Source organism: Pteropus alecto, unplaced genomic scaffold, assembly GCF_000325575.1.
Source record: "Pteropus alecto unplaced genomic scaffold, ASM32557v1 scaffold288, whole genome shotgun sequence".
NCBI lineage: Eukaryota > Metazoa > Chordata > Mammalia > Chiroptera > Pteropodidae > Pteropus > Pteropus alecto.
This window is the reverse complement of record NW_006442124.1, coordinates 3,668,832-3,693,443: the sequence shown is the minus strand read 5'-3', so window position 1 is coordinate 3,693,443 and position 24,612 is coordinate 3,668,832. Positions and strand designations below refer to the sequence as shown.

General features: G+C 43.4%; 1 protein-coding gene across 3 annotated transcripts in view; it reads right to left on the bottom strand.

Annotated features, from left to right (window-relative positions):
* NCK2 (NCK adaptor protein 2) overlaps positions 1-24,612 on the bottom strand; it is a 127,877-nt gene that overhangs the window by 70,919 nt on the left and 32,346 nt on the right. For 2 of the 3 annotated variants that reach the window (XM_025039100.1, XM_006920796.3), the window contains exon 2: positions 6,880-6,924. The gene's annotated coding sequence lies outside the window, so the exon portion shown is untranslated. Of the gene's footprint in view, positions 1-6,816; positions 6,925-24,612 lie in introns of all 3 variants that reach the window. The other variant, XM_015596304.2, reaches the window with a different exon arrangement.

The window sequence follows — 24,612 nt, the reverse complement described above, 5'->3', positions numbered from 1 at the left end:
CTTATGGAAATTTCACTTCTATAATCATAAACTCCTCATTTACACAGCTACCTAGACGGGAAGAGCCTCCGGGAAGGGACTGCCACATGCTGGTGTCCATATGGCTTGGCATACAGAAGGCTCGGAATAAAATGACTCCTCTCAGATATTTATCATCCAATAAACTTTCATGTCTGTAATTATAGCTGTAAAGTTGACTGCAACTGTCCAAGACCTTACAGTATCCAGTGCCATAGGGCCCAGAATCATCTCCCAAATTTAAATTCAAGAGATCCCGAGAATCCCTCCCACAACTGTGCCCAAGCTAGCCCACGAGCATCAACATGGAGCGTTAAATACAGATAATGATGGAACTGTGCCCAAACCAAATGATGCTTCTGCTTACGAAGTATATTTCCTAATTTTAGTGCTGTAAATTTATTTTTCTTGAGTATTTCATTTACTGGATAAATTAGCAATGAGCCAATGAGAAGGAGTAAATCCAAGCGCATTTCTAAATTCTAAAGCTCAAAAACATATATATGACTTTCTTTGGCAGCAGCCCAATTAATGCCATCCATAAAGCCATTCAAACACTGTGTCTGGGCTGAAATCCAATTAAGTCATTTCTGTCTGAATATCCCCAAAGAGCCTCCTGCTGAGCTCAAAGTGGAAATAATCATAAATGCCAGATTAGCTGCGTAAGCACTTCCAAAGCTGAAACTAGACAAGAGCATGAAAATCTACATGCCCAGCCCTTTAACTGGGGAGACACACACACACACACACACACAGAAATGGAAGAGAAAAAAAAAAAACATTTCAATGACCATCTGGCAGAAAGTCAAACCCATTTCCTTGTCCAGCCAGGTCTCCTCAGATTATCCTCACCTAGGGGAAGCGTCAAATAAGGCTCTGATCCACTCATTCACGTACATTATGAAATGATTAGCTTCAGTTCCACAATGCAATTTCGAATGCAGAGTTAACAGAGTCAGGGAGAGAGTTCAAGTTTTCTCTGAATTCACCATTTTACTCAACCAAACCCTTAAGAGAGTATATCCTGAAATTAGTAAATCCTAAAATTTACAACTGCTTCTATGTATATAATTTCTCCCTTAAAAATGTGCAAGCAAAGAGAAAACCTCATGGAGAGGCTGAGGAACAGAACAGAGTCAGTGATGAGCTGAATTTCTGCTTCACCTTGCAACCCAGTACTCAGATTTACAACTCAGTAAAACACAGAATATCTTCAGGTTACATCCATTAGCTGAATACATGAGTGTTCTAACCACACATTCCAGGAACCAAAAGGATCCTCCTGGCCTGCTTATTCATTCCAAACAGATCCCACCTGAGACCTACTGAATCAGAATATCTGTGATTTGTAAAAGCCCCTAGATGGTTATAATGACAGCCCCAAGTAAGGGCCACTACTATAGAAAAAAGAGGAGAAAATGAAGAAAGGCTCATTCAAGAAACTCTTATTCTCTAAACCTTTAATATTTGAATGCAAGGCTTGTCTGAAAGAAGACTAACCAGGTAATGAAGTTGGCCATGCCTCCACATATGACGTAAAGGACACAAGGACCTTGTTTTAAACTGGAGGCAAGTCCCATCTCTAGATTTTACTCACTATATGATGTTGAGGCTGCTACTTAACCTCAGAGACTAGGTTTCCTTGGAGACGGTATCAGTCACCCTGTTGGTAGAATAAAATGAAAGTCATACTTATTCAATGAAAATGTGTGGCACATCTACTATGTACAAACACTGTACCTAAATAAGGCACAGCACAGATGCTTGTCCTTCTCATGGAACTCAGTCTGGCGAGGGCCCCAGGTCAAATATGGGATGATACAGCAGTGCTGCTTTATACTTTATATGCTACCAAAAAACTCGCCCATAAAAAAAAAAAATTCAACTAAACTTTTCTAAGTGACTTCTAAAAATAGATGTGTGCTGTCCAAAATATCTATAAATAGCATCCTTAGAATTTAAAAATTCTAAGGAGACAAGCAAACTGAATGTATACATAAACATAATAATTTTAGATGAAAAACAATTTCTGATGGAGTAGAAAGTAGGTCTAATCTCTTTTTCCTGAGAATAAACTTCCAACAGTTAAAGAAACGTCAGCGTCCCCAAGGAAAACTACCTTGAAAAATGACAAAGTTCGCCAAACCTCATCGTCTCAGTTCTGTTCTCTCTTCTAGACAGAGTTCACGGTAAGTTACTCAACAAGTATATCTGGAACCCCTACTAGCACTGTGCTAGGTGCTGGACACACAAAAGACAAGACGGACATGTGCTTTGCCCCTACAAAGCAGAGGAAACAGACAACTGGATGGTAAGAGCGCAAACAGGGCAATTCCGGATGCTACAGATCATCATCACCCATCACCTCTGTATATGACACACGGAATCAGACAGGGATGTCCACTGCAGAAAATGGAAACGCACGTTAATGATTCCTGAAACTGCCTTACCTTTCAGGCAGCACCATACCTGCAAGCAGTGCCCGGCCTCTCACATCTGGGCAGGAGGATTTCTGAGTGGAAGCAGGTGCCTCACTAATCCTCCCGGCCCATTTCACCAGTTTTAGTCCATCGTTCCGCTTCTCAAGAGTTCTAAGTTCTGATTCAGTCATGTATAATCCCTATTACTCTAGCCACTCATCGCCTGCGAATCTGATATGCAGGTTTCCAGGTTTTCATGCAACCTGCTATACAAATCATGGCCAAAAATGGTGGGGGATGCATCTGATACCTTCCTCAGGGAGGATCTAACTGGCAGACCACCCCCGGGGTATGGCAGTCCAACACAGCAGTGCTGCCAGCAGGGAGATGGGCCTGTTCCCTGACTCCCGGCACAGCGCTGGATTTGGAACGAAATGCCAGCTTCACCACCCCTGTGGGCTCTGTCTTTAAGCTAGATGGCTTACCATCTCTAAAGCTGTTTTCTCACCTATAAAATGGAGGATAAAAAGAAAAGGGTTGCTTTGCAGATATGTTGTTTACATTAAATAGCATAAAAAATGCCCGGCAATGTTCCAAATACTTAATAGGTGCTCAAAGAAAATACAGCTCTGTTCCTTCAACTAGCCTCTCATTATAAAAAAGAGAGTGGTCTGAGGGCCGCTCTACTCCAAACACCCAACCTGCCAGGTTCTTACACAGAGTAGATAAGAAGCCAGCTGAGGGGTAAGAGGACAATGGGGTAGAGGTAAGAAACGTCCCTTCCCCCCATTTGGCAATGAAACGCAACTCTCTTTCCTTTGTGCCATGGGCTACTGGCCCTCTACTCAGAGTCAGCACATGACAAAGGTCTGTGCGTGCCCTGTCCCCCCTTTGCATTCTGGTAATGTTGCACACTGTCTTTTGTGTAAACAAACTACAAAAGTAAAAGACAAAACTGTTCCCCAGCTAGGTGTGGTGTGTCAAGATGATAAGGGGGCAAAGGAAGGCAAGTCCAGCGAGCTGGTCAGTGGATACAGGTAGGGGCAGGGTCCCACACAGCATGGTGAGAGCAGATGACCACAGACTCATCCCCAAGGACACGATGGTGCAGAGGCTTTTAAAGAATGCCTAGGGTCAGAGGGGGTATCCAAGGAGAGAAGGTACATTAATACTAGATCTAAGGGACACATTCATAAGTGGTCCAACCTTATCCAGACGCCCTGCTGAAATCACACCACCCTGCACCAAGGAGAAGAGATGCCAACAGGCTTGATGCCCCCGCCTTTTATCTCCATTTAGTAACCTGTTTAGTAGTCTCTTTCTTGATTCTGCTTTTTACTCCATTTAGAAAATTAGAACATTTGCCTGTCTCCAATCTTCTAGCACTTCTCTTCTCCTTCAAAGCCACTCAAAGTATATCAACAGGGATGTTCTGCCATCCATATCCGCCTGGAAACACTCATAATTCATCCAAACCTTGAGCTTTGAACGTAAAGTAGCAAGGTGCTCTCCTACTAATTTTTCTCCTACTTCAGCTTCAATTCCTTTTTGTTGACATTTGTTCTATGTGCCCTATTTTGAAGATTATTCTTTTCGACAAAAAAAAAAAAAAATCTAACCCAGATGTGCATGAAAGTTGATCAATCCTGCTCCTGCAGCTGGTCATATCTGACACCAAGCACCGAGCCTATGCTCTTTGTCCATCTCTCTCAAACAGATCAAAAACAGGAAGAATATTTTTTTCCTTAGGCCTTAGAACGTTTAAGCCGATCTCACTTCTCCTGGGTTTCAGCCTTCTATGTGCTACTTACACACGTGAAAGCCACTCTCTTAATCCCAAATTATAGCCTATCTTCCTTCACCTTCAGCATGCAAGTTCAGAGACTATGTGCCTCAGCGTTTTGTACACTTAGGAGGAAAGAAAAACAGACCAATGAAGTGGCAATCATTTACTCAGCACGACGGGGTGCCACCGACTAGGTAAGTGCTTTTCACATGTTATCACATTCAGTCCTAACACCAGGATGACGCTTCGTAATCCCCACCCACAGCAGAGAAGCTAAGGGATGCCCAAAGGGGGTTGAGTGCATGTGTGCAGTGAGAATTTGGAGCCCTTTGACTTGGAAGCCCTTGCGCTTGACCTTGTGCATGCTGCCCCTCGAGCCAGAGACCAAGAAGAATCAGCCTACGCAGCGCAGCCCGCTGAAGAACTTCACTGACCCCTTCCTTCCGAAGGAGCGTGTGCTTAGGGGACCCTGGGAACGATCTCTGTCAAACACTGGTGACAAGAGAGGCTTAACTATGTCATGTGAGCACAGACACCCCTTCTAAATGATAGATTTCCTAAAGACCAGAAGTGAACCATTCCAAAGAAACTTCTTCAGGGAATGAATGCTAAGATACGTTCCAAAATGTGTTGGGCTCCCCACACCCTCTTTTTAAAAAATATTGTCAGTAACTATGTTCAATCAAATTTCCTACCAGCCGTCCTTAACCTGTCCCCGCTCCCTCCGTATCCAAGAACACAGCTGGCAGGATGGCAGAGGGGCAGTCTAGGTAAGGACCATCAAAATGACTCCTTGCAACAAATATATTTTACCCACCTTTGGATCTGCGATAGAGGTAACCATCCACCTTCCACCCTGTGCCTGAAAACTCAGTGACCTTTGGGCCTCTATTGCCTCATTTACTCATGTGTAAGCACAGGAATTAGCTTTTTAATAGACTTTTGATATAATGCTATTTTCTTTTATTTATTTACTTTAAAATAATAGGAATTTTTAAAAGAACTCATTTGGTCAAGCTTGGTGTGGCACATAATGGGAAGGGCTAATGAAAACATTCGGATATACAGACCCAGAGGAATCTGGGAGTTTAGGATATGATAAAGGTGCTGGCTCGAGTCACAGGGGAAAAGATAAATGACAATTATCCGAATACTTTGGTAAATCATCTGGAAGAAAGTTGGAGCCATGCTTCACACCCTACAAACATATCTAAGGTTTATGGTGAAAACATAAAAGTATAGATAGGCATATGAAAGATTCTTTATAGAACTTTTTTTTTAATCTATGACTAAAAATTCAGAAACCACAAAAGATGGATGAATTCCATTACATACATATATAAAAACTTACATGGCAAAATACACCCTAGAGAAATCTGAAAGATGAATTAAAAGTTAGGGGAAACTATCTGTAATTCATAACCCATAGAGCTACTTTTCCTGATACAGTGAGAGCTCATTCAAATTGATCAAAAGAAGAGACCAGCAAATCAAGAAAACAATGGGCAAAGGAAAAGGGACAGAAAATACATGACTTGCAAAAATATGAAAAGTTGCTGGACTTTATTTCACTCATAATAAAATAAATGTAAACTAAAATTACACAAAACTGTCACCTCTCATCCATCACAGGGCCAAAGATCAAAAAATGTGATAATAGCACAAAATCAATGTTACTTTCCTTGTGTGATCATTGTAATGTGATTATGTAAGACGTTAGCGATTAAGGAAGCTAGATAAAGGGTAGGGAGGAATCCTTTGTACTATTCTTGCAACTTTTTGTAAGCCAAAATTTATTTCAAAAGTGAAAGTTAAAATTTTTTTTTAAATGTTAAGTGCGATCAAACAGTGGGCAATATTGGGAGGTGGCGGGGAAGCACAGTGTCTCCTGAGACACTGGTGATGAAAGCACAAAATCACCCAGCTCTGTGGAGAGCAGTTCGGTAGGATGTCAAAATGGAAACATCCTAAACATCCATCAATAGGTAAACAAATAAATTACATCTCTATACCAAAGTACTATTTACTTGTAAGAAAACAGAAATGCCTCTAAGTTCTAAGTAAGAAAGATTTCAAAGACGTGGTTAACTCAGAAAAAAAAGGTAAGAACACTTCAGAGCGAAAATAATTTGATCTATGAAGACATTTACCCTCTCGTTTGCTGCCTACTTAAGCTTCCTACAAGTGCAAACCCGCTGTTTATCCTTACTGAAATTCATCACCCACATGAAGTTAATTAACCTTTGTGGATTCACCACAGGCTTTTCTGTCTCAATAATCCCTAAAACTATGTTTTTAGTCCAAGCTACACAGAACTTTGGGGAACTTCGTATCTGATATCTATTCATATCTAACTGATATAAGGACAAAAGCTATCTCACCTCTCATTTCTTCTCTCTAAATCAGTCCCTAAACTTTAAGGTTACTTTTTACTGATTACAACATAACTCACCATAAAAATTCGCCAATTAAAGTGTAACATTTGGTGGTTTTCCTTATTTTTAAAAAATTAATAATGGAGCGATCTCTTCATATTATAAGAAAAAAGGGAGAAAATGAGACAAAAATAAAATGATTCGAATGACCTACTACCTAGATAGTTCCAGAACCTCTGGATGTACACAGAAGAAACCTCTGATGAGGACATTTGTATACCTGGGACAGAAGACAGGCTTCCCTTGATGGATGGTTTCAGCTGTCCTTTAAAAAAAAAAAAAAAAAAGCATTACTCTTTCAAATAAAAAGGTTTTTTTCAACAAAATAGTGATAGTAGACAGACAAAAACAAATCTTACAACAAGCTAAACTTAACTCAGAATATTAACTCTGATACTTATGTTTAAAAACATATCTTCTGGAGGTAGGAGATGATTTAATATTGGCTCTGAAGTAGATGAATCACAACCATAAATTAATGAACATGCAGTTATAATTTTATTCTCCCAGGAAATGAACTGAATCAGATTAATCCAGCGAGTCCTCCTACAGAGTCAGACCTTACGTAGGATGATTAAACTGCCTGAAAATATGTACCAGTAGCTTCAGAATCTTATGAAACCACAAGTTAATGAGTCTACACTGAATGGCTGAAAAAGTTTTTCAGTGCCAAATTTATAAACTGGTTTTCTTTTCTAGAAACATCCTATTTCTACAGGAAGGCAGAAGCTGATGGGGTTCTGCATTTAAAGTGCTTTGTTTTCACTGACTGGTGACAAAGGCTCAACCTCTGTCCCCAAGCCCGAATGCGGCAGACTCACGGCGAATCCCATCTCAGTCAGGGCTGCCTGCCTCTCCCACGGGCATGACAGGCACCCCAGCAAGGCGAGGACCAGGCTGCTGCCCATCAGTTCTGAAGCCCCTACATGCTGTCTGAGCGTGGTTTCTCTCACGCGTGCAGAGGAGCATTTAAGAACTTCCTTCCACTTGCCCAGTCCGACTGACAGCTTGCCACTGGGGTAGGAGGCTTTTCCTCCTTAGTAAGACCTGGAAACAGGTTTTACCATTGCTCGGCACAACACAGAACTGCACAGCCCGTGGTCCCTTCACGCCCTGCAATGGTGACTTCAACACTCACTGCCCAGAAATTGCACAAACTGTTTTTTATTTCTGAGCATAATAAAAAATGGCCAAGGCTTCAGAAAGAACCTTGTCAATATTTAAGGGCCTCCCCACCAAACTAATATAAAGGCTGAAAAAAGGCTGAGGATTTTCAAAGGCTCTGAATTTGGCAAGGGAAAAAGGCATATAAATCAATGTCGACTTTTTTCTTGAGCAAGCAGAGAAAGATGTTGAAAGAAAAAGGTTGGTAGTATAAGATGTGAGTCAAAGGCCTAAAAAGGATAAGTTTTTATGTCTTAGGGCCATAAAGTTAAAGCCAAAAAGAGGTTTTGATGACTAAATCTATTTCTGAAAGTCTTCCCTGAAGCCATCATCACACACAGGCACCCCCACTAGCAGCATTGAATCAACAACAGAAAAGTGCTGAAGCTCACAAGTAAAATGTTTTTAAAAATTTATCCTATCAAACTAATCCCTAGGAGGGCGGACAAACCTGTGAATTGTCATCATTGTCTGTAACTCTTCTAATTATACACAGTTTCATTCTGCGGAATCAAATTTGTATTGCAGTTACATGTGTCAAGAAGTGCCTATCGTTTTTTTTCCCCCCAATTCATTTAATTTACCTGATGGAAGTGGGGGAAATACAGGGGGAAAAGAAGAAAAAAAGAGCAGTACTGTTAGGAACTTCTAGAATAACACTAAACTACCGGATCCTCTTTATTACCAAAGGCAAAAGGAAATCTAAGATCTGAAGTCATCAAGCGCCCATCACAGGGCCAGATACCATCCACCTTGAACCCGTGCTTTCTATGCCCCATGCTCGCGCTCCCAGGCTATCGCTCTGCAAACAATCAAGTGCACGTTGCCGATGCCCCAGCAGGTGCCTCCCACGTGAAAAGAGGCGCGTGCCCCCATTCGTCCACATCACGTTAAAACCGTAACGAAATTTCATTATTCACTCCTCTTTTTAGTTGAAACTGAGTATTTCATAAGATGTTAAAGGGAGGCAATGGAAAATACAGAAATAAGAAAAATTCATGGCACCCCCCGAGTTATCCCAGATGTCATTAAAGACAAAGTAACTTAGTAAGAGCAGCAAACTTTCCCATTGGTCACCTACAGTCACATGTGCCTGTGAATAAAAATCTTTCATAAATGGATAGTATATCAAGATCAACCGTGGAGCCACATGCTCGCCCACAGTGCCGCTGATACATCAAAATTTTAACTTCAGTCACTTTAAACCATCAAGCTGGTGTTCTACGTGCATGCAGCTAACAAGAAATCCTGTTTTCCTGAGACCTGTAATCAAGCAGTTTGCTTTGCCCAAAATACTTGGTTGCACACATGAACTAAAGTGGAGCACTCAAGTACAGAATTATTCTTCTCTTTATAGAAGCACACATTATTGATGTTCTTGTGTCTTTTCATTTTAAATGATTTATGTTTTCTTAAAGTCCTGGATGTAAATATCGACTTTCACTGAGAAAGAAAAGAGAGAAGAAGAGAAGAAAGGAGAGCAAGAGAGATGGAAGAAACGAGGGAAGAAGGGAGAGAGAGGGAGATGACCCAAGACTTCAAACACCTGGTTGAACTGAGCAGGCTTCTCACCAGTGATATACCTATTGACATGTGGGGCCAGATAACTCGTTGCTGTGCGGGCTGTCCCAATTTTTGTAGAATGGTTGGCAGTAACCCCTCCCCGTCCCTTGAGTTGTGGCGATCGAAAAATATCTCCAGACAATGCCAAATGGCCCCTGGGAGATGAAATGTCCCCTGAAAGGTTGAGAGCCACAGAAATAGAATACATGCAAATTAAACAGACCAAGTTTGGGTTTTTTTTTTCTTTAACAGCAAAAATAAGACAGGAATATTAATGTATTTTCTAACCATTTTGGAATATGATTAAAATATTCAGATGGCAGTTGCTATAATTACCATTTCTATAATAACTGAATAGGCACATTCAATTTAACTCAATGTCACGATTAACTAACTTACAATATACCATGTAATTAGAAGACAACCTTTAAACTCTAGTTTGGGAAGTGTAAAGTATGCTACTGTTTATTCAAGAAAATGAGAAATATTAAAAATAAGTATGCAACTATGGATATATGCATTTGCTTTCATTAAAACAAAATCAGTAAAAGGAGGGAGAAGAAAAATAATCCTTTTAAAAATAATGACTGAAAGAGACAGGGAGAGAAAAGGATAAAAATACGAATAAGACTTCTCGAAGTATGTTTCTTTTGGCTCTGGAACCGTGTAAATGATGTGCATAATTATAAACCAATATTAATACTTTTAAGTCCTAAAAAATCAGAAGCAGAATGGAAACACATTAACCAAGTTATGCATTGAGTTGGTGGCACAAATAAAGAGAGGAATCACTCTGGAAGACTTGAAACACACGACAATTTGACTGTGCTTCCCTAGCGGGATAAACCCCAAGGACAAAAACATCTTCAGCTGTTGTCGGCAGTCAAACTGTTACTGATGATACTGGTAGAGTTATTCTAATTGTTTACATGTGTTGTATATAAATAAAATAGGATAATCAAGCAAATAAGTAATCATATTAATATTCCTAGGGTCAAAAATTTTCAGCATAAAAGATACAAATATAAAATCAAAGAAGTAAAATATCTTGTGATTCTATTTTTGAATTAGAAAAAGCAGTACAAATTTACAATAGATTGTTTAAAACAAAACAACAAAAAACCACCTCTGTCCACTGAAAAGGCCCAGACACAACGACCGACCACCAGGAATAATGAGTGTCTTTAACTCTCAAACTGTGGTCCCCAAATTCCTTTGCCTACTGAAGGGATCATGGAGAAACAGGGACCTGCGGCCTGGGTGGGCACTGACCAAAGGAGCCTAAAGCATCACAGCTCCTGGCCTTCTGTGGTGGTGCTGTGGATCATGGGCACATGCAGGGGATGCGGCAGCAACCTCATGCAGCATGGAGTGCAGCCGGGCTGATCTGAGCAACAAGGATGTCCACTGCAATGGATGAAACTCCTTCAGAAGTATCTTAAATCATGAGCTCATAATTTTCCTAAAAATGAACAAACAAAGAGCCTTGCTGGTGGTTTTAGAGGATGCTGGGGAACTAGAATTATTTATTCTGAAAGCTGCCAAATAAAGGACAAGATTTTCCTGTATGAATGTCCCTCAAGACAATAGCTGAGCAATGTCCTCATATGGCTGGTAAATGTGGAAGAAATGAGAAGATCCGAATGTCACCTTTTTGCAACCCTGATGAATTATGGACAAAGGCAATGAACGTCAAGGCTGCTGGCTCCTATGTCCTCCTGCCCATGGGAGCACATGCAACACCTGTGAAGCCATCCTGCCAGAAAATCAAACCAGAATCTGGGATAAAAAAAAAAGCATGTTAAACGAGGTCTAGTTAGCAAACTCCAGCTGCGGGAAATCTACAGGACAAAAGACCTAGTTCCCCCAATGAACCAATCCGCAATTTAAAATAATAAATAAGTCATGGAGATGTGAAGGATGGCATAAGGAATACAGTCAATATAAATAAACAAATAAATAATGAAATAAATAAATAAGTGATAACAAGAGGATGGAGAAATAAATAGATCATCCAACTGCAATGGATGGACCTTATTTGGATCTTGGTTTCAAAACTAAAGTTAAATGAGATTTTTGAGACAGGTGAGGAAATTTAAACACTGGTTGTATATTTGATAATATTAAGAAATTATTGTTACAGAGATATTTAATATTTACAGATGAAATAAATTGATGCCTGGGATTTGCTTCAAAAATAAGCCATTGGAGAGTGTGGGAGTTTAGGTGAAACAAGACTGGCCACTGATAACTACTGAAGCCAGCAATGAGTACGCGAGGATTTATTCTATGAGTGTTTCTGACAGGATATGACTATTCTGTTAACTAAGAGATCACATCTTACAATTTGAGAGTCAAGAGCATCAAAAAAATGTGACAGCTTCAGGGGACTTTAGTAACCACAGGCTCCAAACCACCCTCTGCACTGAAAGCTGGTAAAGCCACTCTAGGGTACAGAGCTAGTCAGTGGTGAGGTCAGGGTGGGTTTCCCAATCTCCTGTCCCTCCAACTATCCAGGCACCGCTGGGCAGTCAGCAGACTAGCAAAGGCCGTGGGAGAACCGTACAGAGCTTCTCACATACTCACAAGATTGCTTTTTACAAACAACTGCTAAGACATAAAGCCTCTCCCTTTTGCTTCTAAATATAGTTCCAAAGAAAATTTTAAAGTTTTTTGGTAGTTTGAACTCTCCCTACCCCACGTGCACAAGAATAATCAGTTCATTCAATAAAATCTTGAGAATTTATTCAGATGTTAAGCACCCAACAGATTAAAACATTCAGTGTCCTATCAAAACGCAACTACCAACAGCAACTGTGTCATTTTTACATCAATCGAACTACATACACCCCTCCCAGCTCACAGGCTGCAATGAGAATGTGTGGCACTGATGTGCCTCAATTACAGAATTATAATAAGTAACACATGTATCAAGCACTTACTTATAGAGGTCACTGTGATCAGTTCTATTATAAAGCGAGTCAATTAGAAATGCTCCTTACTCTAGAGAAGCTCACTACCAAAACAAATTAACAGAGAGTACTATACCAACATACAGTAAACTGCACTGATAACCAAGTAAAGACAGAGGCCGTCCCAAGGACAGAGCCAAAGATAAAACTGCTGGGAACGCTGGCTAGTGAGGACTGAGAGGGAGAAAAGATATTCACTAAATATGTCCTGTGCACACCTCCTATCCCCACCAGCCCCCAAAAAACAGCCGGCCTGAAATTCATGGAGCTACATTCGTGCCTGTTCCCTCTTCTTCTGGGGTGAAGAGAAAGACAGGAGGTACACGAGGCCGAACAGGAGAAGAGATGAAAATGACCAGTTTCTTATCAGAGTGGCTGTAATTTACATCACTTCCCCAGGCTTCCCCCAGATGACATCAAAATCTCTCACAAATTACTAGCATTTAAATCCTGAAGGGAAGAATTACAGATCTGCTCTAAATCCTTCATTTAAGAAATGAGAAAAGGAAGGCGTGCAATGGTGCAGCCCCAGGCCCCATGGCTCCAGGGCGGCTCACACAGGTAGGTGCTTCCTTCAGTTATGTTATTCAGGGGTATTTTTCCCCCAAGTTTTCTGAGCTGGGAGATGGCAGCACCCAAGCAGTGTTGTACAATTCTTGTCAATTTCTAAAGACAACAGAGCTGTTCTAGGGGTTTGTAACTGTGTTGATGGGAAAGGGAGGGTGGCTGGGTTCTCCCTGGCTCCCTAGAACCCCTGTGGGTGGAAGCAATCCTTGCCAGCCACGTGGACTTGGGCTGACCAGCCAGACCCAACTCAGAGGTCAAAGCAGCAGGACTGAACACTCCAGCCATGCCTTGCCTGGGCACACCATCTGGTGACAAGAGGCCCACCTGGAGAGTAGACTTAAAGAAAAAGTCCGTGTCCACTGAAGATGAGTGCCACCTAGTTACACCTCACCCCAGGTCTGCTGAGAACAGAGGCCAAAGCCCGGGGCTCCAGCAGCCTACTCCAGTGCTGAGCACCTTTGCTTGAGAGTGAGAACAGGCTGGGGGCAGTGAGATACCCATCAAGTGGCGACATACCAGGCAGCGCCACCTGGTATTCTTCTCAAGGGGCTAGGAGACAGGTTCCAGCCATGGCTCCCCTCAGGCTGGTGGTGGAGTAGTAAGAAGAAACCAGAGGAGGTGTCCAGACTCCCAGGATGCCTGCCCAGGGATCCACTTTGCAGCACACCGCCTCATACGGTGCCCAGGCAGGTAGCTTTACCCATCCAAGGGCCTGGCCACCCGCCAGCCTACGGTACCAAGCAGCACAGAGCTTAGCATCAGTTACCACTTTGAATCAGCAGTGCAAAATCTACTAAAAATAGGTGGTAAGCAATTACACAAGCCACAGGAAGTAGAGAAATGAGAGTCTGTAATTGTAACTCAATCGACAAATTCTAATGACAAGAGCACTGTTTCTTAATGGTTTACTTTTATGTCTAAATGTGCAGGTCTATTTATGGGCTGATTAAGAAGAAACAGTTTGCCATGGTTTTAGCTCACAAATCAACTTTTAATTCTACCCCATCGACAAATAGGAAACAACATTTCACACAGCAGAAGCAATAAAAAGTCAGATGTCTTGAAGAGAAGCCAGTTCTGTTCCTTTGCACTCACCGTATACTGTATGTACTACCTTGTTGGGCTGATTCACATGCTTCTCCTCCAAGCAGCGACTGAAGACAAAAGTACACAGCCATTTGAGGAATTTTAGTTACCTGCTACTTGTAGCCAACCTGTTCTTCAATATCTGGTGGCTAGGGCAGTGGTTCTCCAAGTGTACCCTCACCAGCAGCATCACGAAACTTTCTTAGAAATGCAAATTATCGGGGCCCACCTCAGACTCCAGAGGCAGAAACTGGGAGGAGGGGGAGGAGGGAGTCATCTGTATCTTAAAAAGCCCTCTGCTTCACTTGGAGCAAGCTCAAGCTCGAGAAACGAACCACAGGGCTAGATCCTCACAAGAGATCACGATGGGCAACAAATGATTTACAATGTGTTTCTCAGACATCATATCACCCATGTTAGGCTGCTCTCGTATAAGAGGATCATTTTCATCAGATAGACTCAAGTAAACATTTCTTCTATTGCAAAGAACTCTTATTTGGACCAAAAGAAATAGGTGAGTTTTTTCTCATTTAAACACTTGGCTTCTAGTGCACACAGGACTGCAACCTTGACCTGGTCATCATCCCTATAAGAGCCCAGGGCCCTGTCAACCAGCTGAGGAAGGTGGGTGGGACATGCTCAGGGTCCAGAGCAGCCTGAGCCTGGAGGCCTAGAAGTGTGCGTTCTATAGATCACAGTCACCATATATTTTAAAGGTGAATCTGTCTGTGTCCATGTAGAATTCTAAGATGACTGCAACCAAAATATATTTTTAAGAACTCAGACCAGTAGACAGGAGATCACTGCCCTGACTACTAGCTTCCTGTCAATAGCACACAGCGTTTAATATAGACGGCTTTTGTCTTCAAGCACAGAGTACTGAATCACGGTGGGTTATAACAGATTTAAGTAAGGTCTCTATAAACAAAGAAAGGGGATAGAGAGAAACTAGGAAAAAAGTATGCATTCTGCGGATAAAGAACATTGAAAGAAAACAAACAAAAAATAAGAAACCCTAGGAGAAGGCACTTTGGAGCAAGTTAGTAAACTCTGGGTTACCCAACAGAAGTCTTAGATAACCTACACTAACACCATAACATACCGTACAAACCTATATACATGTGAATATTAAAATATATATTACTTATATTACTTGCCAAGAGGAGATTAAGACAAGCAACAGTAGTTTCAGAACTTAATGAGAAAAGTTGATTTGGATAAGTACGATTACAAGTATACAAACCACAGAAGAAAAGAAACCTACGCATACGTAAAAGACTAAAAAGTCAATGGAGCTGATAGACATGGTGGCAAACAGAACTGCCGTCTCCTCTTCACCTACTTTTAGCAATGGCTGACTCCGCCGAAGAGCATTTTACCGGTGTAAGTTTCCAGGGCACTAAAATTCTTTAAATCGATGACAGCGATAATGCCTGTTTCCTAAGTTTTATCTGCAAATCACATAACTGATTAGAGAGACTCATTTTATTCAAAATTGGTCTCCTTCCTGCCCAAAGTGAGTTCCTCTCACTTCCCAAAATTCAAATAAACAAAAGTGAAAAGAACTTAACTTTAAGAACATTTTAGTTTTACACAGCCAATGCCCTCATTTTGGCATCCAGGTACAATCTAGGAGGCACTTCATCCTAAAAGCATTTGCCCCCAGCAGAGGGTAAAGGAGCACAGGAGTCCCAGGTCCACTGGGTCCTGCAATCGGCCTGGAGTCAGGGGTGTGCATGTGGTCCTCACACGCAGAGGAGGCGGGCTCACCCGGAGTCCCAGCTCCCCTTACAGCACGGGCACAGGTCCAAAGTAAAGCAAAGCAGCACGTCTCAATCTCCCCATCCCACCAGCTCCCTGTCGTCAAGGGAAGCTAGTGCAGCCTTGTTTCCAGCATGAAGGAACCTGGCTGGCTGGATGCCCCTGTGGGAGGGGTGAGGGGTGGGGCGGTCATCCTCCTGCACCCTGTGAGGTGGTGTCTCCCCTGCAGTGAGGGCCAAGTGAATCTCACTGCATTAGTCTGCTCAGGCTGCTATAAGAAAATGCCCCAGAGTGACAGGTTCAAACAACAGAAACTTATGTTCTCATAGTTCTGGAGGCTGAAGTCCCAAGTCAAGGCCTCAGAGATTTGATTTCTGGTGAGAGCTCTGATCCTGGCTTGCAGACGGCCACCTTGTTGCTGTGTCCTCACACGGCAGAGAGAGAACGAGCTCTCTGGTGTCTCTTCTCATAGACACTAATTCTATCGGTTCAGGGTCCCACCTTTATGTCTTTATTTAACCTTCATTACTTCCTTAGAGATCCCACCCCCGAATACAGCCACACTGGAGGTTAGGGCTTCAACATATGGATATTGAAGGGGGAATTTAATCCATAACACAGTTCAGTCCAGGGGAGGGGAGGGGTGGGAGGGAAGGCAAGGTAAGGTACAAACCCAAAGGAGCAGAGGGCAGGACTTGGGGGAGACGGGCAGCCAAATAATAAAAGATAGCAGTTGAGATGGGATGCAGGCAGGTGAGGCCAGGCCAAGAGGCAGACAGCATTCACTGTGAACTGGTGGAGCTAGGTCCTTTACAAAAGGATTTATGTTCAAAGTGAGCTGCGAAATCCCCTAGCATCTTAAACCTGGAGAGGAACAGAAACACAGAGGTCAAGGCCAAACCCAAGGTTAGAGGCAAAGTCTCAAACCCAGAGACTTTTCCAGATGGGCCTGACAGCATCCACACCCTATACCCACCATGCCCACTGGCTGTTCTGGGGCCAAATGACATGAGTGCTTAGACCCACTCCAGGCACACAGCAGCACTCAGTTAGTAATGTCAGTTATCACACAGACTCAGCATGTTCTTCTCTGGTATCAAATCATTGGCATATATATATCTCTTTCTTCCCTGTATCGGGTACTGAGATTGCCTGCAACTTACTGTTCTGTCCACTACACTAATCACAGTGCCCTGCACGGAAGGCAAGCTCAATAAAAGGCAGGATGAATGGATTAATTAACCGATAGAGAAATGTACAATGGAAGGGACATGAGAATAAGGCAAATGAGGCAGAAGGGAAATTTTCATTGACAAATCGGCAAAGAATGAACACATACAGACATTTCTGAAAAGATGCAAAAAAAAAAAAATAGAGAAAAGACAATAAATGCTGGGAAAAAGATGGTCTCGCTTAAATAATTTGTGTCTCCCTGGAGCATCTTTCTGGACCAGAAGTATTTTGCCGCTACCAGCTATAAGCATTTATTTTCTTCAGCACGGTAGATAACAAATAAATACATAAATAGACACATCGCTTACTAGGAACTAAGCATCCTACACCCAACCTCCACGAACCCCAGCAGTGACATTCTGCATGTGACCAAGTTCTCCCAGGCTTCTGCATACAAAGTGCAATGGCAAACAACACAGCACAGGGGCAGGGCGACCCCAGACTCACTGGAGAGCAGACCTCAGTGCCGGGCAGGAGGGCTGCACGGATGATCTGACACACCTGAACTGACACTGTGCTGGTCAGATGAGCTCGAACAGCTTCCACTCTATTGCGCTGCTTTAAAGTTAACCTCCCCGCTTATGTTCGAGGCAGAAAACCTGTCCGTGCGTCCATTCAGATCATGAGAAGGATTAAACCAGGTAGCATTAGAGTACCGTTTTCTATAGGTGTCTTTTGAGTCACTTTTAACTCTGTTTAAATTTTATCATTTGAATAAAAGGAATTTCCCTCATATATCCTTCTACATGACAGTGTTATGACTATTTTCTCCTTTGGTCACTGACATCTCAGAAGGAACCTTCCAACCAGGCTCCCTGGTGGGGAGGAGGAGACCATCCTCTGCTTCTTCCCCACCTGGACATAAACACCATGGCCACCTCAGACTCAGAGTGACACTACAAAGAACCAAATACCTGCTCCATAAAGCAATTTTAACTGTGAGGATGGCCGACTTCATTTACAATGTCCTAACTTCACCCACATATCCTATGCAATCAGTATTTTAGAATGAAATACTTGTGTGCATCGTAAGAACACTGAAATAGGAAATGTCAGAAGCAGTGGTGACCTGGGATCACTCACCTTGCCGATCCCTGAGGGGCTAGAACAGAGACCGACATCGGGCCCAGAGCAGGGAGACAGGTGTTCTCGCCACCCCAGGGGCCAAACTCTTCTTGCCCTTTGTTCTCAATCTTTTATAGTTTTTATAGTTTCCACTGGATTAAGTGAGAATCTTTTATGAAAAGCACGTATAACGGCCAGACCCAAAGACATGCTCAATTTAAATGTTAGTAATTATTATTATAGGAATGATAAGAGTACATTCGGGCTCACCTATGTTGTAAAAACCCGAAAACCTGCTTACACTGTATACCCCTTAACCCTTCCCCACTGGGCATGAGACGGCAAGAACAAAGCGACACTACCTCTGCAGGCCCAGCACACGGCTTCTGGTAGGCAGCAGAAACACAAATGCTTCTTGAACTTAACATGCTCCTTCACGTCAACAAAACCAGTACCAACACTTATTGGCCTGAAAAGGCTGTTTTAAACAGCTTGCTATGTAAGCAAATTAATCCCTCCTCTTCCCTTTACCCCAAACTCAATCAGCAGGTGGAAATACTTCTCACTGTGTCTGCCATTGGTCTGGGAAAAGGGATGGCATCTCTCTATTAGAAATAACATAGTAAACACTTTCCTGAGAAAAAATGGATGATATCACTGCCAAATACCGTACAAAGAACTTCGGAGGCCCACTGCAGAAGGGAACCGCCACTGAGCTGAAGGGCATCTGGATAATTACAAGGTGACCTTAAAATGCAATGATGCTCTATCATTATCAGAGAGAGAGGGATTTCATTTCATCCTGCAAATTCCAAATATATTCCAATTTCTGACAGTTACAAGGTAATAATACAAAGGGAAAAGAGAAATGACTTTGACTTTCTGGAAAGAAAGATCTTCGTTTCCAGGTCGAACCACGTCTACGTAAAACCACACCCCTGGCTCAGGGAACAGCCCACCTGCTGTTTCACCCTACACACGAGGTTTTCATTTTTAATCCTTTACTAGAGAAAAATGTAATCTGAACATATTTACGTGGGGCCATTACTTGAAATATTTATTGGGTTTCTTTGTGCCAACGTATTTGACAATCTTCAAAGGAGCAAGGTGGAAAAAATACACCATTACTCTCCACCAGCGCTGCCTCCCAGGTTACTCCACGCGCTGCAAAGTCATGTGCGCCACTCAGGTGTGCAAAGTTTACAACCGGCAAGGAAGGCAGCTCAGGAGGAGGTCAACTCTGTGTTATTTTTACACTAAATTAAAAGTGTGTGAGGATCCCACAACCTGGGCCCCATTTAATCACTCACTCTGTCTTTTACCTTAAGTTATATCACAAGCAACTCAAATGGACCTGTAGAACAGTTAACATCTCAGTAACGTCTAAGCAAGAACAAATCCATACAGAGACCGCTGACCATGCCTCTACCCTTCCCATCTTCTGGGTTAGAATGTAAAAGTCCATTTAAAACTCTGTTCTCCTCCCTCAAGCCCACCTATCCAATCCGTCATTATAGCATAATAGTTCTTCTTCCAAAATATCTTTGGGTGATTTCCCCTTTTCCTTCCATTCCTGGTGTTAACCTCATTGATAAAAAATCTCACAGCAGCTGAGCCCATACTCTCCAGAATAAGAACAGCAGCCAATGTTTGTGTGCTCAGTATATGTCAGGCACTGATCCTAGTGCCTTACACACAAGCTACTGTACTTCGTCCTGTCACAGGCCCATTTCCTGTCACAGGCCCATTTCCCTGGTGGAGACAGCAAGGTTTGAGTGGTGCTAAGTGTTGGAGCATGTGGAGAGCCCACACAGTCAGTCTGGCCTGGCACCCTCACTCAGAAGCATCCCAAGCTGTCAGCCCCCCGAGACCACACACACCCACCAAGTCAAGGCCCGGAGGTGCCTCCGTGGACTGTTCCCTAAATGCTCCATTGCTTCTTCCTACTCTCCCACTTCTCCTGCTCCCCCATCTTTGAGTCCTCCCCAGACATCCAGGCTCAGCTCAGCCCATCGCTCATGAGACCCCTGTCCCGACCCAGCCTTTCCTCCTTCCCTCCCTCCCTCTATATTTTCTGAAGGGTCTTTCTCTCCGCCAGCCAGGGTCACACAGTGCATAGCGGTCGTGGTACTGGCAGCTGAGTGTCCCTAGCCAGAGACAGACACAGAGAAATAGCATCCACATCACGTGCTGCCAGGCCGCAAAGACCACATGGAGAAAACACGCCAAGTAGGCTATGTGCTCAGAGGAAAAGCCACAGACATGGCAGCAAGGGGCTCCTCCTCACCCTTTTTGGGAGACTCCCTGGGGCTGGTCACAGTGCTGCCCAGACTGACCTCTAACAGCTTACATGTCTCCCATTCTGTCCCCCATAGACATTCAAGGTAGCTTTGCTCCACCCACCACCCTGCCTATGCTGCACCTCTCCCCACTCAGTCCTGGTCCCAGCAGCACCTGAGTCAAGTGGTGGCAGTAGTGATGGGGACAATATGACTGCTCTCCTTATAATCGACAGCCATGAGAAGCCACAGACACAAGGGTGGGGGAGCCATGTCCCCATGTGATGCCAAAGGCAGAGGCTAGAGCTACACAGCCGCAAGCCATGAATACCCACAACTGAGGCAACCAGAAGCTAGGAAGAGGCAAGGAAGGGCTCTCCCACAGGTTTCAGAGGGGCTGTGGCCCCGCCTGAACCCTGACTTCAGACTTCTGGCCTCTGGAACTGGGAGACAACATGTTTCTGTTGCCTTAAGCCCCCAGTTTGTGATACTTATTACAACAGCCCGAGAAAACTAATACAGCTCATTTCTGGGAGCACAAAGACTGCCTCCTGCTGACACAGTGACCACCCCCAGAGCCCAGCAGCTTTTAAGAGACATCAAGGAGCCAGACTTGGGATTAAAAACCAAACAATTTTCTCTTCAACTTTAACTACCTGGCCCTTTTTAAATGGTAGCAAAGTCATAAACAAAGCACGAGGAAATCTCCTTTAGCTCATGATCAAAGAAATTAAACACCTGTGATCAGACAAGTGCTTTTCTATCTCTGGGGAAGGAAATATACTGCACTAATCACTAGACTCAGTGACCACAAAACAATGTTCTTTGGAATGTGTAATGCTCTGAAGAAATACCAAAGGAAACCACTTAACCATTTACATATAAAAATGCTTTAACAGGAAACAACAACAAACATCTCCAATGGATATGTATCAAAATTCAAACATCAACACAGGACAAAACAATCATAACATCAGCACCACCACCAACTACTAACACATACAACTTTATACACATAGCACCCACAAAGCACGAACTATATGAGACACCTAATTACCAAGCACGCTTCAGAATGATCAGGGGTCCAGGCAAACTCCATGCATCCTCATGGGTCCTAAACTGTCACTAAGGAATACTACAGCAAAGGACAGCTGAGAGCTGCGTGACACATGCCATGAGGTTCAGCTCCTTTATCACCCCAGCGATGTACACCCACCTATGGGGAGACAGGAGACTTGGGTGGGGAGGTGGCTGCCCAGGATGAGGTGTATCTTTTCTATCTGCCCTCTATCCTCATCCTCAGTGAGTAGAAGAGCATCTGGCATGTTGACTACCTCATTAAATTGTAATAAAATGATCCTGTAAAGCCCAAACCTAGACTCTTAGTTTGGAAAGACTCTATCACAACAGTCCCCAGGGATAATCCCTGAAGCGCCATCAGCATTTCTGAGCACATCCTACATGGACCTCGGGTCGGTGGGAGATGCCCTCCATCTCTTCCAGGTTGAGGATAGTCTGATTGTTCAAAACAAACACACACGCAAGAGGGACATTCAGGAAAGCCTCTTCTCTAATGACAACCTCCGGTACTCCCCAAGGGAGAAGAGGGATGGGAACCAGCCAAGCTCAGGCTGGGTTCCAAAGGCTCTTGATTCTTCTTAACAGCACTCGGAACATTCCTCACTGCCATTACTTTCCGTGTTTAAATTACTCCACATCACTTTAAAGAAAACTCAATGTTAAGGCATGCATGCCACCACCTTTTTGGTGCAAATTCGGCAGCGGCTGAGACACAGGCCCCCTGTTTTCCGGGCTGCTTAGCGGAAAGCACCATAGAACGAGAATTTTAAAGCCACCTTTCAGAGCTCTTCAGTATCTCTTACTTGCTTACAAGCTCCAAGAAGGCACCTTCTCCATCTATCTTGTTCGGCTCTGATGTTCCAGGTACCCAAACAGGGCCCAGTCCCTGGGAGCAACTTGCTGCCCATCTGTGGAACGGAGCAGCTACAGATGCATCAGCAGCACGTGGGACTTGTTCTGACACCTGAAATAAAGCAGCAGTTGCCACCTTCACCTTGTTAGGGACACACAACAGTCGAGAATAACCACCCCTTTGCCCACCAAAACTGGCCACTCAAGACTGTCACAGATAATGTACTGGAACAGATCATTTGAAGTCATTTCTGGGAGGCAGATGCTGTTGCCACGGGTGCTGAACAGAAGCATACCACCTCTTCCTGCCCACGTCTCCCCTCTCCACAGACAGCCTCGGCCCTCTGTGCCAAGTCACTTCAGCAGGCAGGATCCCTGAGCTCTAAGAGGTTATCAGGCTTTATCATCTGACATCCTATGAGTTGAGCTAAAGTGGCCATGCAAATGAAACTGTCCTAACAAAGTAACTAAAACCAAGCACTACCAGTAGAATTCAAGAGTGAGATGATGGAAACATAGGACATTTTATGTAGCCAGTATTCCTCAAGTAGGATTTTGTGTAGGATTTAAACTAACATTAATAATTAAGAAGCGAGTGCTCAGTACACAGAACCATTCTCCCCAAGTCCTCAAAGGGCCTTCGACCCAAACATCACCAGGGGTGGAGGGCACGAAAGGAGTTTGAAGGGGATGCTGAGGGCACAGGGGCAAGACAGATGATGCTCCCTTCCACGGGGTCTATGGGAGTCCATCATTCGGCCGGGGGCCATCCACCCTGTCTGCAGATGGCCGACCAGGAAGGTCATCTTCCTATCAGACTGTTTAGAACTGGTGATGGGAGGGGCAGAGAAAGAGACTACCCAGTGACGGGGCTCCTGCTCTGATAGAAACCTAAAAGCAGCTTCTCCCAGCCACAAGTGAACCTCACTCCCAATGATCGCTATATTGGCCATTTTTATTATTATTATTATTAAAAATTACTGAGGTGACATTAATTAAAAAAATAAGTTTCAAGTGTACAATAACAGTATGTTGTATATATATATATATTGCATTGTGGTTTCACCACCCAAAGTTAGATTTCCTCCTGTCACCAAATATTTGACCCCTTTTACCTCTATGAACCTCCCCTTTCCCCACCCCCCATTAACCACTAATCCACAGTCCATGTCCAAGAGTCTCTGTTTCTCATGTCTGTTTGTTGCTTATTTTCTTTAGAAATCAGTCATGGTCATAGGTTCACATGTGGCCATCCCTCTCCCCCCTCCCCCAGCTCATCTCTGCTCTAGAAGGAGAGTGAGGAGTGGGTAGAACTCAGCCCTGGGGAAGCAGGTCTTGTCTCCAGACCTCTCTCTCAGCTTGAGGGACTCTGTAGGCCTCAGGTCTTCAGGTCACTTGGACCCTCTCACATTGACACCAAAGAAACTGGCAGCTATATGTATTTAATCTCAATTAAAAGCATTTATAGGAATAAACAGGAAATAGTATATATTTACATATACCAATTCATTCAGCAAACACTCAATGAGCCCGACTACACTATCAGCATCCTTACAGACTCAGACTGTAGCTGGAGAAACAGACACATATGCAGACTGTTATCCTATAGAGAGGTGATGGCTACCACTAGTCATAGATGACACTGATGCTGGGTTATCACTTGCCAAGCAACAGGCTCTTGTAAGGCATTGCTCTTTATAAACCTAACAACTATATTAGGAGATAAGTACTACTACTGTGTCCATTTTTCAGATGAGAAGACTGAGGCACAAAGAGCCTTCCAAGCTCAAAGTCACACAGTGCCAAGTGGAAGGCTGTGATTCATGCCAGTGGACCAGAGTTTACCACAGTGGACTGCCTGCCAAGATGGAGTACATGAGTATTAAGAGACAGATGGACATGAACTAGGAGGAGGCCTAGGAAGGAGCCACTGGTTCTAGCTTCAAAGGAGAGATGCCATTTCAGCCCTGCAATGTGGCAAGGAGGTGAGCTGTAGTAGAGATGGGGGAGGTGGGCCAGGCATCAGGAACAGCATGTGCAAAGGCACGGAGGTTTGAAAGTGCACAGCTTCGTTGGGCGCAACCGGTGTGACAGTGTCCATGAAATGTACAAGTGCCAAGCAGTCAGAGATGATGTAAAAGTCATACTTTTAAGGATTTTAAATAACAGTAAGGGGCGGGCCTCCACTTCATCCTCCATGGAATGGGGACTCAGATTTATAGGCAGAAAAGTGGAATAATTAGATCTCTATTTTAGAAACTCAACCATTGTAGCAATGAAAGAGGCTGATGGGAAAGAGAAAAGTATAGAAGCAGGAGAACAAGAGGACCA